This window comes from Rana temporaria, chromosome 9, assembly GCF_905171775.1.
Source record: "Rana temporaria chromosome 9, aRanTem1.1, whole genome shotgun sequence".
In the NCBI taxonomy this organism is placed as follows: domain Eukaryota; kingdom Metazoa; phylum Chordata; class Amphibia; order Anura; family Ranidae; genus Rana; species Rana temporaria.
This window is the reverse complement of record NC_053497.1, coordinates 164,759,006-164,778,948: the sequence shown is the minus strand read 5'-3', so window position 1 is coordinate 164,778,948 and position 19,943 is coordinate 164,759,006. Positions and strand designations below refer to the sequence as shown.

Sequence of the window (19,943 nt, the reverse complement as noted above, 5' to 3'; positions counted from 1 at the left end):
GATGCAATACGGCGGCCGCCGCTGGGGGGAGTTCGCGTCGTAAACCAGCGTCGGGTATGCAAATTAGGAGTTACGGCGATCCACGACGGTTTTTCGCGTTCGCTACGTCGCCGCTAGTCTAGTTTCCCGTCGCAAATTTAGTCGTCGTTTTGGGTGCCCTAACTACACAGCACACGTATGTGCTGTATAAAGTATGGCCGTCGTTCCCGCGTCGAAATGTAAAAATTCACCTCGTTTGCGTAAGACGTCCGGGAATCCAAAAATACGCTACGCACGTCGCCGTTCGAAAAAATGACGTCACTTCGCGCAAAGCACGGTGGGCAATTCAAAAGGGAGCATGCGCAGTAGGTCCGGCGCGGGAGAGCGCCTAATTTAAATGGCACACGCCCCTTTGAATTACGCGGGCTTACGCCGGAGGCTGCCGGCGTAGTTTTCATCGCAAGTGCTTTGTGAATCAGGCACTTGCGTTGAAAACTTGCGGCGGTGTAACGCATCTACGATACGTTACGCCGCCGCGATTCTACGTGAATCTTACTTCCTGGACGTCTTGGATGGGGAGTGATAATTGGACAGCGCACTGCATCCTGGGAAATTATGACACACATTTCCCAGGAGCATTAGAGGGAGATGATGTCAGAATCCTAGGTGGTTTCAAAGGCAGATTTCGTGGGACCGCATAGCAACAGGCATTTCCAGATAAAATATATATTTTTTTCTTTAGTCGTAAGCTAGTTTAAAGCAAAATAGTTTTTTTGATGGAACCTCCTCTAATGAGATGAAGCTTCACTTTACAAAGAATACCCAATCACACGAAAAGAAAAGAAAAAAATACAGCATTTTGCTTGCACGTGATTGGATGAGGGAAGTCAGAAAAGCTTCTGCTCATTTACTAAGCTCTGGAGTAATTGCCCTTCCAGAATGCAAAGTCTGCCTTTAGTAAACCAAACCCAGACTGTCTTTATCTCTCTTAGAATGTCTCCATCTATACGATGTATGACAGTTCTATTGGTGCAAATGTACAGAGCACAAATATCAGGAGGAAGGAATAAATACACATTACATGGATATGTTAATGATTTCTCTTAAAAAAGACCATTGATAAATTTTTTATAATATATATATATATATATATATATATATATATATATATATATATATATATATATATATATATATATACACACACACGCACACACACACACGTATGCTCATAAGTTTACATACCCTGGCAGAATTTATGATTTCTTGGCCATTTTTCAGAGAATATGAATGATAACACAAAAAAAACATTTTTCACTCATGGTTCGTGTTTCCATTTGTTATCAATCAACTGTTTACTCTTTTTAAAATGATAATGGCAACAGAAACTACCCAAATGACCCTGATCAAAAGTTTACATACCCCAGTTCTTAATACCTTGTATTTGCCTCCTTTAACATCAATGACAGCTTGAAGTGTTTTGTGGTATTTGTGGATGAGGCTCTTTATCTTCTCAGATGGTAAAGCTGCCCATTCCTCTTGGCAAAAAGCCTCCAGTTCCTGTAAATTCTTGGGCTGTCTTGCATGAATAACACATTTGAGATCTCCCCAGAGTGGCTCAATAATATTGAGGTCAGGAGACTGAGATGGCCACTCCAGAACCTTCAATTTATTCTGCTGCAGCCAATGACAGGTCAACTTGGCCTTGTGTTTTGGATCATTGTCATGTTTGAATGTCCAAGTACTTCCCAATGCGCAGCTTCCTAGCTGATGAATGTAAATGTTCCTCCAATATTTTTTGATAACATACTGCATTCATCTTGCCATCAATTTTGACCAAATTTCCTGTGCCTTTGTAGCTCACACATCCCCAAAACATCAGCTATCCACCTCCGTGTTTCACAGTAGGAATGGTGTACCTTTCATCATAGGCCTTGTTGACTCCTCTCCAAATGAAGAGTTTATGGTTGTGGCTAAAAAGCATCACTTCAAATGACTTTGTGCCAGAAGGTTTGAGGGTTGTCTCTGTGCTGTTTGGCGTATTATAAGTGGGATACTTTGTGGCATTTGCGTAGTAATTACTTTCTTCTGGCGACTCGAGCATGCAGCCCATCTTTCTTCAAGTGCCTCCTTATTATGCATCTGGGAACAGCCACACCACATGTTTTCAGAAAGTCCTGTATTTCACCTGAAGTTATTTGTTGGTTTTTCTTTGCATCCCAATTTTCCTGGCAGTTGTGGCTGAAATTTTAGTTGGTCTACCTGACCGTGGTTTGGTATCAACAGAACCCCTCATTTTCCACTTCTTGATTAAAGTTTGAACACTGCTGATTGGCATTCTCAATTCCTTGGATATCTTTTTATATCCCTCTCCTGTTTTATACAGTTCAACATCCTTTTCCTGCAGATCCTTTGACAATTCTTTTGCTTTCCCCATGACTCAGAGTCCAGAAACCTCAGTGCAGCGCTGGATGAAAGATGCAAGGGTCTGTCAGGAGTCCAGAAACTCCATTGACCTTTTATACACACACACACACTAATTACAAGCAATACGATCACAGGTGAGGATGGTTACTTTTAGTAGCCATTCATACCTCTTTGTGTCAACTTGTGTGCATGTCATCAGGCCCAAATCACCAGGGTATGAAAACTTTTGATCAGGGTCATTTGGGTAGTTTCTGTTGCCATTATGATTTAAAAAGAGTAAACACAGTTGATTGATAATAAATGGCTTCAGCCCAACACTAACCATAAGCGAAAGAAAGGTTTTTGTGTTGTTCATATTCTTTGAAAAATGGGCAAGACATTCTGCCAGGGTTTGTAAACTTATAAGCACAACTGTATGTATATATATATATATATATATATATATATATATATATATATATATATATATATATATATATATATATATATATGACGGCAGACCTCATGTGTAGTCATGGTTAGATATTTTATCATCAAAATTTCTTCTTCTACTCACCATATTTCTTAGTGAGATCATCATCCAGACTGCTGTGCACCACATGACAGACGTAAGTGCCTGCTTCCTTTGTTGGCACTTCCACACTGACTCTGATCTGATAGGTGCCATCAGGATGGGGGAGAATTGGAGTCATTTCATCTGAAGGAATATGGTCTGTCCCATTCCTCATCCACTTCACTTCCACAATTCGGGGGTGAAACCCGTACACCAGACACTGAAGTCTTGTTATCTCATCTTGCTGATCATGACCCCACACCTTCACCTCTGGACGCACTGAAGGAGATAAAAAAAATATATATATAAAGACACTGATGGTATACAAGTACAGGGAACCTGGAAAGTATTCAGTGCCTCACTTTTTCCACATTTTGTTATGTTACAACCTTATTCCAAAATATATTAAATACCGTATGTCCGCATTTTTATCCGTCCGTTGCGGATGAAAACGGGACATACATGGGTCCCTATGTGATTGCGGGTGTCAGCGGATGACCATCCGCTGACACCCGTAATTGTCCGCCTCCGCAATGATCCGCATTTGCGGACGGAAGAAAATCCTATTTTTCTTCCGTCTGCCGGATTGGATGAACACGGACATACGGTCCATGTTCATCTGATCCCCCATAGGGGAGAGCGGAGGAAAGACAGGGCGGTCCCTGCACAGTGTGCGGGGACCGCCCTGTCAGCTGCCAGCTCAGCGAGGATTTTACGGAGGATCCCCGCTGAGCTTTTGCGGACACACGGAGGCGGATCATTACTGATCCACCCGTGTGAAAGGGCCCTAAGTATTCACAGCTTTTGCAATGACACTCAAAGTTGAGCTCAGGTTTTTCTCATCCTGTTTCCACTGATCATCCTTGAGATGTTTCTACAGAATGATTGGAGTCCACCAATCCAGTGGTAAATTCAGTTGATTTGACATGATTTGGAATGGCTCACACCTGCATATATGAGGGCCCACAGTCAACAGTGCATGTCAGAGCACAAACCAAACCATGAAGTCCAATGAATTGTCTGTAAACCACCGACACAGGATTGTATTGGGGCACAGATCTGGGGAAGGATGCAGAAAAACGTCTGCGGCATGCAAGGTCCCAATGAGCACAGGGGCCTCCATCATCTGTAAATGGAAGAAGTTTGGAACCACCAGGACTCTTCCTAGAGCGGGCCGCCCGGCCAAACTGAGTGATCAAGGGAGAAGGGCCTTAGTCAGGGAGGTGGCCAAGAACCTAATGGTCACTCTGACAGAGCGCCAGAATTTCTATCAGGTACTATCAGGTAGTAACAAAAGTACACTTACCAAGGCCAAGATGCTGAGGGTGGCTCCCTTTGCGACCCGGCGCGGTCCGCCCCCTGAAATGGGGACAGGGGAGCAGACGCACCAGGAGGCACCGGTACCGATGGGAAGGTGAAGGTTCGGTGCGTGAAACAGGAACAACCAGGCAGTAGTCCACTTGGAAATGGCTGAAGATATGGCAGGGAATTCCAGGAGGTCCGGGAAGCAGGATTGGTAGGAAACAGGGAAATCCAGAAAACAGGCTGTGGTCAAGGAAGTTCAGATAAACAGGGTAGTCCAAAGTTCAAGCCAAAAGGTCAAGGGCAGATGAGATCAGAATAGTCCAATAGGCAAGCCGAGGTCAAGGTAGGAGAAGGCAGCAATCCGGTAGAGTATAGCCAAGGTCAGGTAAACAGGAACAAGATCAAGTAAGGTTTTTCCAGGATCCAGGAAACACTCCAAACAAGCGCTGTGACAAACCAGCAACTAGCCACAGGAAAGGGAGAGGTTTAAATAGCCCGCTCAGGGCTCTGATTGGCTGGACGGAACTACAGGTCTTGCGCGCCCGTGCGCGCGCACCTGCACGCGCCCGCGCGCGCCAACACCACGCACGCGCGCGCCAGCACCACGCACGCGCGGCGCAAACAGCCGCGATTGCACCGTTCTGGAAGGCAGGTAAGAGTTAGTGCCCTGACAGTGCCCCCTCCCTAGGGGCGGACTCCGGACGCCTAAACTGTCCATCAGTTCTGGATGGTCCCGGTGAAAAATTCGGATCAGGCGAGGAGCATGTAAATTTCTGGAAGGTTCCCATGAGGTGTCTTCAGGCGGGTAACCCTTCCACTTGACAAGGTACTGGAGTTGTCTCCCTCTCTTCCGGCAACCTAAAATAGATTCAACCTCAAATTCTTTTTCACCTTCAATCTCCACTGGAGGAGGTGGAAGTTCCTCCCTTCCTGGAAAAGAGTCTGGAATAACGGGTTTGAGCAGAGATGCGTGGAATACGGGGTGGATCTTGTATGACCCTGGTAATGTTAGTTCAAAAGCCACAGGATTGATCACTCTTTTAATTTCGAATGGGCCTATGAATCTGGGACCTAATTTCCGAGAAGGAATGGGTAACCTAAGGTTCGTGGCTGATAGCCATACCTTCTCCCCGATTTTAAAAACTGGACACTCCTTCTTTCCCTTATCGTAGGATCTTTTGTAATTTTCCTGGGCCTGTTGCATGTTTTTTTGAAGTCTTTGAAAATTTTGTTGTAAAGCAATTATATGTTCTTGGACAGCAGGTACAGGAATCTCGGGAATTGAATTTGGAAGAAAAGTTGGATGGTAACCATAGTTAGCCCAAAATGGAGTCTGGTTAGTGGATGAATGTAGAGAATTGTTATACGCAAATTCTGCGGATGGTAGCAAAGACGACCAGTCATCTTGCGACGAGGAGCAGAAGCAACGGAGATACTGTTCCAACGTTTGGTTGGTCCTCTCTGTCTGACCATTGGACTGCGGGTGGTAAGCTGATGAAAGGCAGATTTTAATCTCCAGAGATTTACAAAGTTCCTTCCAAAATTTAGATGTAAATTGCACACCTCTATCCGAAACAATGCTTTTGGGTGTTCCGTGGAGCCTCACGATCTCTTTGAAGAAAACTTTAGCAGTTTCTGCTGCAGAGGGTGTGCCAATCATGGGCACAAAATGTGCAAATTTGGACAGCCGGTCGACCACTACTAGGATTGTAGTAAAGCCTCCAGAAGGTGGTAAGTCTACAATAAAATCCATAGAGATGTCCGCCCAGGGGCGTTCAGGAACAGGAAGAGGTCTGAGTAAACCCCAGGATTTGGCGTTTGGGCCTTTGTAACGCTGACACCGAGAGCACGAAGTTACATAGTCTTTACAGTCCGACCTCCACTTTGGCCACCAGAAGGAGCGGCTAACTAGTTCCGCGGTTTTCCGAGCTCCAAAATGGCCTGCTAGTTTATGGTCATGGAATATGCTCAGTACTAGTTGTCTCGTTTGTTCAGGTACAAAAATTTTGCCTCGAGACCATAGTAAACCGTCCCGTCTTTCAAGAGAGAGTGAGGGTATGTTGGTAATTTGAGTGGAAGCCGTCTTTAAAGAGGAAAGTAGATCCAACTGAGAAATCAGAAAGAAATTTTGGGACGTCAAGATGGTACTGGGTTCTGACTGATCAGGGGTTTCAGTGAACATTCTGGATAGGGCGTCAGCTTTTCCATTCTTAGATCCTGGTCTGAAGGTTATGTGAAAGTTGAAGCGGGCAAAGAACAAGGCCCAACGGGCTTGCCTAGGTCTCAGACGTTTGGCAGATCGCAGGTATTCCAAATTTTTATGGTCTGTGAAGATCAAGATGGGGTGAAGAGCACCCTCCAAGAGGTACCTCCACTCTTCTAGAGCGAATTTAATGGCCAATAGTTCCCGGTCCCCAACATCATAATTTCTTTCCGAGAGATTTAGTTTTCGTGAAGCGTAAGCTATGGGGTGCAGTAGAGATTTGGGTCCTTGCCTTTGTGACAGGATAGCACCGATGGCTGTCTCCGAAGCGTCGACTTCCAGGATAAAGGGCAAGCTTGGATCTGGATGCCTAAGGATAGGGGCTGAAGAAAACAAGATTTTTAACTTTTTAAATGCTTCTTGAGCTTCCCGGGACCAATGAAAGCGAAGACCTTGGTGAGTTAGACGAGTGATAGGGGCCACAATGGATGAAAAACCAACAATGAATCTTCGGTAAAAGTTGGCAAAGCCAATAAAGCGCTGTACCCCTTTTTTGTCAACTGGCGCTGGCCAATCCTGAACTGCTTTGACCTTTTGCGGATCCATGGATATACCGTCGGTTGAAATGATGAACCCCAAAAACTGAATTGTAGTCTTCTCAAATTCACATTTTTCCGCTTTAAGATAAAGCTTGTGTTCTCTGAGGATAGTCAGGACCTTTTTAACGTGGGTGCGATGTAGTTCGAGTGATACCGAAAAAATGAGGATGTCGTCCAAGTAGACGACTAGAAAGTCATCCAGATATTGACGAAAAATGTCATTTACCAGATGTTGGAAAGTGGCAGGGGCGTTTCAGAGGCCGAATGGCATTACTAGGTATTCAAAGTGCCCGAACCTTGATCTAAAAGCGGTCTTCCATTCGTCCCCATGCCTGATCCGGATAAGGTTGTAGGCCCCACGGAGATCGAGCTTAGAGAAAATCCGGGCTGATCGGAAGCGTTGAAAAAGTTCCGGAATGAGGGGCAAAGGATACCTATTTTTGACGGTGATTTTATTTAGCTCCCTGTAATCGATACAGGGCCTGAGGGAACCATCTTTTTTCTCAACAAAAAAGATTCCAGCCCCGGCTGGGGAAGATGAAGGGCGGATGAATTTCTTTCCTAAATTTTCATCGATATAGGCTTTTAGAGCCACCAATTCAGTCTCTGAGAGTGGGAAGATTCGACCAAAAGGGATTTTAGAACCGGGAAGTAAATCAACGGGGCAATCGTATGGCCGATGTGGGGGAAGGCGGTCAGCCTGTTGCTTATCGAACACATCCTTAAAGTCTGAGTATGCAGCAGGAACGTGTTGAAGATCCGATGGTGCAGATATCAAGGTGGAGCAGGAGGCTTTAACGGGAGGAAGACAATGTTGAGAACAGAAAGCAGAAGGGAATGTGATGTCTCTTTTGAGCCAGTCTATAGAAGGTTGATGCGCTTGTAGCCAAGGTAAGCCCAAAATAATAGGGAATAAAGGGGAAGGAATGAGATCCAAGCACAGATACTCTCGATGGCCGGAGTCGGAGATGGCGTGGATGGGCAGAGTTTCCATGGTAACTAATCCAGAGCGGGGTAGAGAGCCGTCTGCCAGATGGATCTGTAATTGAAAGTTCTTTGGCCGGTATGGGACATGCAGCTTCTGGGCTAGGGCAGAATCAAGGAAGCAGCTGCAAGCCCCGGAGTCAACGATGGCTGGCAGCCGGACCGCCCCCTGCGGGAGCTGTGGAGAAAGAAAAAGTACAACATAAGTCTGTGGTAAGTTGGAAATATGGCAATTGAAAAAAGACGGTAGTCTTGATTTACTGGGTCTTATGGGACAGGTGCGAAGAAAATGTCCTGCAGCGCCACAATACAGGCAGAGGTTGGACTGCCGTCTACGTTGTCTCTCTTCAGGGGTGAGAGGTGCCCGGAGTAGACCGAGCTGCATTGGTTCTGGATCTGAAGACGAAGCAACAGGTGGAACTGGAGCAGGTGGAGGAGCCGGTGAGAATCTAGGCGGAACCCAATTAGGACGGGATGTCTGGAAGCGTTCCTGCCGGCGTTCTCGAAGGCGTCGATCAAGCTGGGTGGCCGATTGGATTAAGGCTTCCAGAGTGGCAGGTGGGTCACCTCTGGCTAGCTCGTCCTTGAGGGATTCCGACAATCCTTGGCGAAACTGGTATTTTAGGGCAGTTTCATTCCACCCTGTATCAGCAGACCATTTACGGAAGTCAGCAACGTAGTCCTCTACGGGTCTCCTCCCCTGGGTTAGTTGATGAAGAGTAAGTTCTGCGGTAGCTGAACGGAGAGGATCATCGTATAACTTAGATAAATGTTCAAAGAAAGTGTCCATGGTGTCTAATATCGGGCTCCCTTGTTCCAACAAACTATGGGCCAAAGCTTGTGGTTCATCTGCAAGGAGGGAGATCACGAAACCAACCTTTACAGCTTCTGAACAAAAAGTCCTGGGTTGAAGAGTCAGATACAGGGAGCAAGCGTTCTTAAATGCCCGAAATTTCTTTCGGTCGCCAGCGAATCGCTCCGGGGTAGGCACACGTGGGTCAGGATGAGTTACCAGCACTGGAGAAGCAGAAGAGGGTTGAGAAGAAGTAGGACCTGTAGCTAATGCTGCGGAAGCGGTCGAGGATCCGGGGGTGACATTCATCTGTTGTAAGCGACCGTCTATATGCAGATAGCCTTCTTGAAGTTTCTGTACCGCTTCGGTGAGGGCTGAGACTTGTTGGCATAGCGTCTCAAAAGGCGAGCGCACCCTGTCGGCCTCGGACATCTGGCTGGTTTGTACTATCAGGTACTATCAGGTAGTAACAAAAGTACACTTACCAAGGCCAAGATGCTGAGGGTGGCTCCCTTTGCGACCCGGCGCGGTCCGCCCCCTGAAATGGGGACAGGGGAGCAGACGCACCAGGAGGCACCGGTACCGATGGGAAGGTGAAGGTTCGGTGCGTGAAACAGGAACAACCAGGCAGTAGTCCGCTTGGAAATGGCTGAAGATATGGCAGGGAATTCCAGGAGGTCCGGGAAGCAGGATTGGTAGGAAACAGGGAAATCCAGAAAACAGGCTGTGGTCAAGGAAGTTCAGATAAACAGGGTAGTCCAAAGTTCAAGCCAAAAGGTCAAGGGCAGATGAGATCAGAATAGTCCAATAGGCAAGCCGAGGTCAAGGTAGGAGAAGGCAGCAATCCGGTAGAGTATAGCCAAGGTCAGGTAAACAGGAACAAGATCAAGTAAGGTTTTTCCAGGATCCAGGAAACACTCCAAACAAGCGCTGTGACAAACCAGCAACTAGCCACAGGAAAGGGAGAGGTTTAAATAGCCCGCTCAGGGCTCTGATTGGCTGGACGGAACTACAGGTCTTGCGCGCCCGTGCGCGCGCACCTGCACGCGCCCGCGCGCGCCAACACCACGCACGCGCGCGCCAGCACCACGCACGCGCGCGCGCGGCGCAAACAGCCGCGATTGCACCGTTCTGGAAGGCAGGTAAGAGTTAGTGCCCTGACAATTTCTCTGTGGAGAGAGGAGAAACTTACAGAAAACAACCATCTCTGCAGCACTTCACCAATCAGGCCTGTATGGTAGAGTAATCAGACAGAAGCCACTCAATAAAAAGGCACATGACAGCCCGCCTTGAGTTTGCCAAAAGGCACCTGAAGGACTCTCAGACCATGATGCCGTGTACACACGATCATTTTTCGGGTTGTAAAAAACATTTTTCAAGCTCTAGAAAAAACATCTTTTTCAACTTGATCATTAACTAGTTGCCGACCAGCCGCCGCAGTTCTACGGCAGCAGGTCGGCTCTCCTGCGCGAGAGCCCGTAGCTCTACGTTGCCTCGCGCGCGTGCCCGGCGGTCGCGATCACTCTTTACAGAGCGAGAACTGGGAGCTGTGTGTGTAAACACACAGCTCCCGGTCCTGTCAGGGGAGAAATGCCTGACCTTCTGTTCATACAATGTATGAACAGCGATCAGTCATTTCCCCTAGTGAGGCCACCCCCCTACAGTTAGAACACACCCAGGGAACATACTTAACCCCTTCCCTGCCAGTGTCATTTTTATAGTAATCAATGCATTTTTATAGCACTGATCGCTATAAAAATCCCAATGGTCCCAAAAATGTGTCAAAAGTGTCCGCCATAATGTCGCAGTACCGAAAAAACAAACAAAAAAAACGCTGATCGCCGCCATCACTAGTAAAAAAAATATATTAATAAAAATGCCATAAAACTATCCCCTATTTTGTAAACGCTATAACTTTTGCGCAAACCAATCAATAAACGCTTATTGCGATTTTTTCTTACGAAAAATATGTAGAAGAATACGTATCGGCCTAAACTGAGGAAAAAATATCGTTTTTTTTATATACTTTTGGGGGATATTTATTATGGTAAAAAGTAAAAAATATTATTTTTTTTCAAAATTGTTGCTGTATTTTTGTTTATAGCGCAAAAACTAAAAACCGCAGAGGTGATCAAATACCACCATAAGAAAGCTCTATTTGTGGGGAAAAAGGGACGGCAATTTTGTTTGGGAGCCACGTCGCACGACCGCGAAATTGTCAGTTAAAGCGATGCAGTGCCAAATCGCAAAAAGTGCTCTGGTCCTTGACCAGCAAAATGGTCCGGGGCTTAAGTGGTTAAAAACCGCCTTGCCTATACACGATCGTGAAAAAAAAAATGCTCTAGCAAAGCGCGGTGACGTACAACGGCACTATAAAGGGGAAGTTCCATTCGGATGACGCCACCCTTGGGGCTGCTTTAGCTGATTTTGTGTAAGTAAAAGACGATTTGCGCTTTTCTGTCTGTTACAGCGTGATGAATGTGCTTACTCCATTACGAACGGTAGTTTTACCAGAACGAGCGCTCCCGTCTCATAACTTGCTTCTGAGCATGCGTGGATTTTTCACGTCGTTAAAGCCCACACACGACCATTTTTTACAACCCGAAGAACAACAACGTTTAAAACGTCTGGAAAAAATAGAGCATGTTCGGAAAAAAATGTGGCCGTTTTTCAGAACCCGAAAAATGCTCTGAAGCCCACACACGATCGTTTTTAATGACATTAAAAAAAAAACTAAATTTTTTAGAACCCAAAAAATGATCGTGTGTACGCGGCATGAGAAACAAAATTCTCTGGTCTGATGAAGCAAAGATTGAACTCCATGTCTGGAGGAAACCAGGCACAGCTCATCACCTGGCCAATACCATCCCTAAAGTGAAGCATGGTGGTGGCATCATCATACTGTGGGGATGTTTTTTAGCGTCAGGAACTAGTCCTAGTCAGGATTGAGGGAACGATAAATGCAGCAATGTATGAGACATCCTTGATGAAAACCTGCTCCAGAGTACTCTGGACCTCAGACTGGGGCGAAGGTTCATCTTCCAACAGGACAACGACCCTAAGCCAAGATAACAAAGGAGTGGCTTCGGGAAACTTCTGTGAATGTCCTTGAGTGGCCCAGCCAGAGCCCAGACTTGAACCCGATTGAACATCTCTGGAGAGATCTGAAAATAGCTGTGCACCGACGCTCCCCATCTAACCCGATGGATGTTGAGAGGTCCTGCAAAGAAGAATGGGAGACCCTGCCAAAAAATAGGTGTGCCAAGCTTGTAGCATTATACTCAAAGACTCGATGCTGTAATTGGTGCCAAAAGTGATTCAGTATTGAGCAAAGGCTGTGAATACTTATGTACATGGGATTTTTTTCATTTTTATTTTTAATTAATTTGCAAAGTTTTCAAACTTATTTCACAACGTCATTATAGGGTATTGTTTTAACATTTTTAGGGAAAATGAATAGAATCCATTTTGGAATAAGGCTGTAACATAACAAAATAGGGAAAAAGTGAAGCGCTGTGAATACTTTCCGGATGTATAAGAGGATCGTACACAGATAGAGACAACTGTACAATCAGGATCATTAACCACTTCAATACAGGGCTTTTTCACCCCTTCCTGCCCAGTGTAATTTTCAGCGCCATTACATTTTGAACAACAATTGCACAATCATGTAACGCTGTACCCAAACAATTTTTTTTCCCACCCACAAAGAGCTTTCTTTTGGTGTTATTTGATCACCACTGGTGTTATTTTTTGCGATACAAAATAAAAAGGACCGACATTTTTGAAAAAAAAAGTTCTTTGTTTTGATAATTTCTCCTTCACTGATAAAGCAGTACTGATTAGCAAGCTGTTAAAGCCCAACTCCAGGCAACTAAAGAATTACCCCTTGTGGTTCAACACATATACCCTGTAAATGTGTTGATTGAAGACCAAGAAGCTGCCCATGATGTTGAGATGCTTCTGGTTGAATTCGCTAACTGCTTCCGGGGGTGCCAAGCCCTTTGCTTCATAGGCCCATTGGATAGACCGAATGATCCACACAGCAATTGATCTTGCTGAGGCACGCATTATTCCTTTGTTCTTCCCATGGAAGATAATCAGATTGACGAAAAGGAGCCGCGGCCTCCAAATATTGCTTCAAGGTGTCCCCACGTCAAGGGGATAGACATCCACGTTTTCGGCTGATCTGAAGGTGGGAAATAAGTTTTCCTGATTTTCGTGGAAAACTGGTCACTTTGGGGTTCGACCAGGCCCGGATTTACTCCCATTGCCGCCCCAAGGCCGGGTCCTTCAATGCCGCCCCCGCCTGTGCAGTACAGGGGGGACATTATCCGCCGGGGGACTTTTTCGGCAGGACACTGAGAAGCAGGGGGGGTGCTGCTGCCGAATATGACATTGAGAACTGGGGGGGGGGGATGTTGCTGACTCCCGAAATGAAAGTGTCCTCTCCTCTCAGCTGCAGTGCCGCCCCTGCACCCACTGCCGCCCCATGGCCTGGCCTTGTCTGGAATCCGACCCTGGGTTCGACCCCAGCAAAGGAATTAGCACCACTCTATCCAGGAAGATAGTGAGAAAAGCCTCCGGTCTCCGGATACCCTTTTTGCTGATGTAATGGCCACTAGAAAGGATTAGTTTAGGGAACAAGTTCCTTAATCGAGAGTGGCTTGTTCTGACCCGAGCTGTAAGAAGAACTCGAGGACCAGTGAGAGATCCCACTCGCAGGAGAGACACTTTTGCAAAATCTGTCTTTCCCAGTCTTTATGAATTTTTGGGGATGTTTATTATAGCAGAAAGTAAAAAATATTGTTTTTTTTCCCCAAATTTGTCGCTCTTTTTTTGTTTATAGCGCAAAAAATAAAAACCGCAGGAGGTGATCAAATACCACCAAAAGAAAGCTCCATTTGTGGGAAAAAAGGACATAAATTTTGTTTGGGTACATCATCGCACGACCGCGCAATTGTCAATTAAACTGACGCAGTACCGTATCGCAAAAAATGGCCCGGTGAGCAGCCAAATCTTCCGGTCTGTATGCGGTTAACGTGGGAGTAAACTCCCATGTATAATTTTTACCTATAGGCAAGCCTTATTATTGACTTGCCTATAGGTACTGTACATATATCTCCTAAATGTGAACTGTTTAGGAGATAATAAATTTAGATGCAGCTGGTGATGCCACCAGCGCATGCGCTCTGAAGTAATGGCATACCCATGCCGTTCTATCAGAGCCGCGCCATAAACAGCGACTCCCGTGCGCATGCGTCATTGCCAGCCCGTGAACCCGGAAAGAAGACCAGATGAAGATGGAAGCGCATTCGGCGTTGACACGCACCTCTGGAGGGCTTTGTTTTTAAGTAAATCGTGCATAATTTGCTAGTATGTGATGCATACTAGCACATTATGACTTAAAAAGCAGTTCTAAAGGCATAAGGCTTTTTATCTTAATGTATTCTATGCATGAAGATAAACAATAAAACTTATGTGTGCAGCAGCTGCCCTAAAATTTACCCGAGCCCCATCTTCCCATCTCGATCCATTCATGTTGCACGAGAAACTTGGTTGTCCGGGACTCTCCTGTCAATCAGTCAGTGAGCCAATGAAAAGAGAGGGGGTGGGGCCGAGCTGCCGCTTAGTGTCTGAATTGACACACAAAGAAGCGGCTCAGCTTGGGTGCCCCCATAGCAAGCCACTTGCTGTGGGGAGCAGGAGGGAGGGGCCAGGACTGCCGGCGAGGGACCCGAGAAGTGGAGGATCTGGGTTGCTCTGTGCAAAACCACTACCAGTACACAGAGGAGGTAAGTAGAACATGTTTGGTATTTTAAACAAAAAAAATGGAGACTTTAATATCACTTTAAGCTGCCCAGGCCTGATTTTTTATCTTTTCCGATGCGGTTTACTACTTTAATTGCAGTGACTTCTTAGGCAGCATTTTTTAACCCTCACCTCCCTGGTCATTCTTGCTGCCTAAAAACGTCATCCCTAGGACACCCCAAACACACCTTTGTGTAGCAGAAACGCACATTCCCGCTAATGTGTTTTTTTGCACGTTTCTCACGTATAGAGCAGATGATTCACTTAAATGGGCTTCCCTACGTGTGACAAATTCCCCAAAGTAGCTCAAGAACCTTTTCAGACATGGAACATCGCGCATTTTGGCAGCAAAACACACATCTGGTAACCGTGATTGGGGTGTCATTAACAGTTAGAATGAATTCACATCTGCAAATTTCTGAACAGGCAGCAACTCACGTTTTGCAAACTCACAGCAAACGCACGTCACGCTTGCATTGCCATTTAGGCAGCATTACTTCTGAATGCACGCAACCTGCACTGAAAATGCATGGCAACACCCACCAAATGCGCGTTACGCTTACAGTGCCATATGGGCTGCATTCGCATCTGCGCATTTCTGAATGCATGACAACCCACATAGAAAATCCACGCTTTGCTGTGTCTTTTGAAAACATGAGGTAATGTGCGTTGCGCTTGCGTTAGGGTACATGCTCACTGGATGCTGAGAACAGCTGCCTGGATGTTTTTCTTCTGGCAGCAAAAAAATTTTTTTAAATGCTGGTAAAGATGTGTACCACAATTACACACATTTACCCGTGTCAAATGCTTGGGTGTTTATTAATTTCATTGGCCAGAATATTTATTCCATCCATAAAAATAAAAAATTGCTGAAGTGCTAAACTCTCCTATCATTTAGGTGCGTTTTTTTCAGCGTTTGGAATTTTTCTGTGAAAACGCTCCTCTCCAGAATGGGAATTTAGCCTGTGTGTGCTGCTCCCAAACGTGAGATATCCAAACGCACAACCCGGAAGAAAAAACGCATGTTTTTCCTGAACGTTTCTGAAACACGCTGCAATGCGCGTCACGGTACCATAATTTTGCATCTGCGTATTTCCAAATGCGTGGCATCCCACTTGGCAGTATGCGTCATGCTTGCGTTACCATTTAGGTGTGTTTCCAAACACGTGGCAATGCACTTGCGTTACCAATTGTTTGCATCTACGCATTTTCAAGTTCATGGCAACCAGCAAGAAAACGCATGCTTTGCCGCACATTTTAAAAACATGCAGCAACACTGGGGCGGGCGGTGCAGTGGTGGTAAAGCGGCGCTTTACTGCTAATTTTGCAGCGCTATTCGGCCTCTAGTGGTTTTACCCCCGCTAGCAGCCGAGGAAGGGTTAAACCCGCCCCAATGTGCCTTTGCAGTGGCGCATTGCCGGCGGTATATACGTAGTGTCCCATTGATTTCAATGGGCGGGAGCGGTAAAAGAGCGGTAAATACACCGCTCCAAAGATTCGGCTAGCAGGACTTTTTTTCCCGTCTTGGGAGGGCTTTCACACTGGAGAAACAGCAGCAGCAGTTAAGGGTCGGTTTGCAGGCGCTATTTTTAGCGCAGTAGTGCCTGCAAACTGCTCCAGTGTGAAAGGGGTCTTACCATTTGTACGCACGTGTGTTTCCCAGCACATGGAAACTTACAAGAAAATCCATGCTTTGCTGTGCATTTTTAAAAAGGACGGCAATGTGCGTCACCTTTGCTTTACCATCTAGGCTGCTTTCGCATTTGCGCATTTCAAAAAGCACAGCAACCCACACAGGGAATGCGTGCTTTGCCTTGCATTTTGAAAAACGCCTAGCAATGCGCATCATGCTTGCGACACCATTTGTTCACATCTGCACATTTCTGAATGCATGACAACTCACAAGTAAAACGCATGCTTTGCCATGTGTTTTAAAAACACGTGGCAACCTGCACAGAAAACACACACTTTACCTTGTATTTAAAAAAACTTGCGACAATGCGTGGCACGCTTGCGTTACCATTAATTTGCTTCTGTCTGGCAACCGACATGAAAATGTATGCTTTGCTGTCGGTTATGAAAATGCATGGCAATGTGTTTCACACTTGCAGTACCATTTAGGCCGAGTTCTCATCTGGGCATTTCCAAACATGTGGCAACCTGCACAGAAAATCCGTGGCAATGCGATTATCTGCGCGTTTCATAGCGCATGGCAGCCAGCAAGAAAATGCACACTTTTCTGTGTGTTTCTATCTGTTTATGAATGCATGGCAACAAGACAATACATGCTTTGCTGTGCATTTATTTTGAAAACGTGTGGTAATGCGTGTAAGGCTTGCGTTACCATTTAGGCCAGGGCTCAAAATTTCAAATCCTGAGCTAATAGCCAGGCCTTAAGGGTTACTCGCCACCAGTTGACCCAACTGATTGATCCCTACCCTGCACCGCTCCTAATCCCCCCCCCCCCCCTTAAACACGCCATCGTAAATTATGTCATGAAATGACACTTAAATGTTTTATGCAGAATTAAAGTTACAAAAATAAATATTAACAACATCTTTATCAGTGCAGCCTCACCTGTGCCCACCATTGCAGCCTCACCTGTGCCCGCCATTGCAGCCTCACCTGTGCCCGCCATTGCAGCCTCACCTGTGCCCGCCATTGCAGCCTCAGCTCACTGTGACCCCATTGCAGCCCCCGCTCACTTTGACCCCATTGCAGCCCCCGCTCACTTTGACCCCATTGCAGCCTCCGCTCACTGTGACCCCAATGCAGCCTCCGCTCACTGTGACCCCATTGCAGCCTCCGCTCACTGTGACCCCAATGCAGCCTCCGCTCACTGTGACCCCATTGCAGCCTCCGCTCACTGTGACCCCATTGCAGCCTCCGCTCACTGTGACCCCATTGCAGCCTCCGCTCACTTTGACCCCATTGCAGCCTCCGCTCACTGTGACCCCATTGCAGCCTCCGCTCACTGTGACCCCATTGCAGCCTCCGCTCACTGTGACCCCATTGCAGCCCCCGCTCACTTTGACCCCATTGCAGCCTCCGCTCACTTTGACCCCATTGCAGCCTCCGCTCACTTTGACCCCATTGCAGCCTCCGCTCACTGTGACCCCATTGCAGCCTCCGCTCACTGTGACCCCATTGCAGCCTCCGCTCACTGTGACCCCATTGCAGCCTCCGCTCACTGTGACCCCATTGCAGCCTCCGCTCACTGTGACCCCATTGCAGCCTCCGCTCACTGTGACCCCATTGCAGCCTCCGCTCACTGTGACCCCATTGCAGCCTCCCCTCACTGTGCCCCCAATGCTTAAGCCCCGGACCATTATGCAGGTAAAGGACCTTGCCCCTTTTTGCGATTCGGCACTGCGTCGCTTTAACCGACAATTGCGCAGTCCTTTTTTTCCCACAAATAGAGCTTTCTTTTGGTGGTATTTGATCACCTCTGCGGTTTTTATTTTTTGCGCTATAAACAAAAATAGAGCGACAATTTTGAAAAAAAAATCTATATTTTACTATAAATATCCCCAAAAAATATATATAAAAAGTTTTTTTCCTCAGTTTAGGCCGATACGTATTCTTCGACATATTTTTGATAAAAATAAAAAAAAATCGCAATAAGCGTTTATTGATTGGTTTGCACAAAATTGATAGCGTTTACAAAATAGGGGATAGTTTTATGGCATTTTTATTATAATTTTTTTCTTTTACTACTAATGGCAGCGATCAGCGTTTAATTTTTTTTCGTGACTGCGTCATTATGGCGGACACATCGGACACTTTTGACACATTTTTGGGACCATTGTAGAGCTGCACGATTAATCGTCAAGAATCGTTATCGCAATCTTTTTCCGTTGCAATTCTTGACACAGGGTTTGGCGATCTTTGACATGAAAATAATTTTCTCTCTGCACTTTGGTATGCAAAGAATTTCCTGTCTGCTCTCAGCCAAAAGTCAGTCTGGGCAGCCTGCCAAGTTTTAAAAACATTCTTTATCAGTGGAAAGTTACCGTAAGTCTAAACATTGTATCACTTCAAAGGAATAAACTTCTGTATGTAAATTAGGGAATGTTTAACCACTTCCATACCAGGTACTTACGCAGCTTCCCGCCCAAGCCAATTTTCAGCTTTCAGCACTGTCGCACTTTGAATGGCAATTGCGCGGTCATGCTACACTGTACCCAAACAAAATTGGCGTCCTTTTTTCCCCACAAATAGAGCTTTCTTTTGGTGGTATTCGATCACCTCTGCGATTTTTTTTTTTTGCGCAACAACTAAAAAAAGGCTGAAAATTTGGAAAAAAAAATACGTTTATTTTTTTCTGTTAATTTTTTTGTAAATAAGTTTTCTCTTTCAATTACGGGCACTGATATGGCGGCACTAATGTTGACCGATGAGATGGCACTGATGGACATCGATGAGGTAGTACTGACGGGCACAGATGAGGTGGCACTGATTGGCGGCGCTGGTATGCAACACTGATGGGCACACATAGGCGGCACTGATGGGCACACATAGGCGGCACTGATGGGCACACATAGGCGGCACTGATGGGCACACATAGGCGGCACTGATGGGCACACATAGGCGGCACAGATGGGCACACATAGGCGGCACAGATGGGCACTCATGGGCGGCACTGATGGATACTTATGGGTGGCACAGATGGGCACTGATAGGTGGGCACTGGGCATGGATGGGCACTGTGGGGTGGCGCTGATGGACACTGGGGTGGCGCTGATGGACACTGGGGTGGCAGCACTGATTTTTGCCAGGTTGCCAGTCAGTGCCCATTTGTGGGCACTGACTGGCATCTTTTTTTTTTCCTTTATGCTTTTTTTTTATTTATTTTTTAGACTTTTTTTTTTTTTCTGTCATTTTTTTTTTTTTTTGCCCACCCTGGTGCTCCAGGGTGGGCATCCCTGGTGGTCCAGTGTGGCGATCCGAGGGGGGGGCTGCGCTGATAAACAATCAGCGCTAACCCCCCCTGTCAGGAGAGCCGCCGATCGGCTATCCTCTACTCGCGTCTGTCAGACGCGAGTGAGGAAGAGCCATCGACGGCTCTTCCTGTTTACATCGTGATCAGCCGTGGTTGGACACGGCTGATCACGTGGTAAAGAGTCTCCGCCGGAGGCTCTTTACCGAGATCGGAGATGCAGGGTGTCAGACTGACACCCCGCATCACCGATCGCCGCGATGCGCGCCCCCACGGGCGCGCGCGGCATGAAATCCTGCAGGACGTTCTAGAACGTCCGGTCAGGATTTCATAACCACTTCCCGGACGTA

The 19,943-nt window shown here is 46.4% G+C and overlaps 1 pseudogene across 1 annotated transcript in view; it reads right to left on the bottom strand.

Annotated features, from left to right (window-relative positions):
• Positions 1-19,943, bottom strand: part of LOC120914274 — a 58,859-nt pseudogene that overhangs the window by 8,198 nt on the left and 30,718 nt on the right. Inside the window, exon 4 of the transcript XR_005743650.1 lies at positions 2,963-3,238. The product of XR_005743650.1 is annotated as a class I histocompatibility antigen, F10 alpha chain-like (transcript). The remainder of the gene's footprint in view (positions 1-2,962; positions 3,239-19,943) is intronic.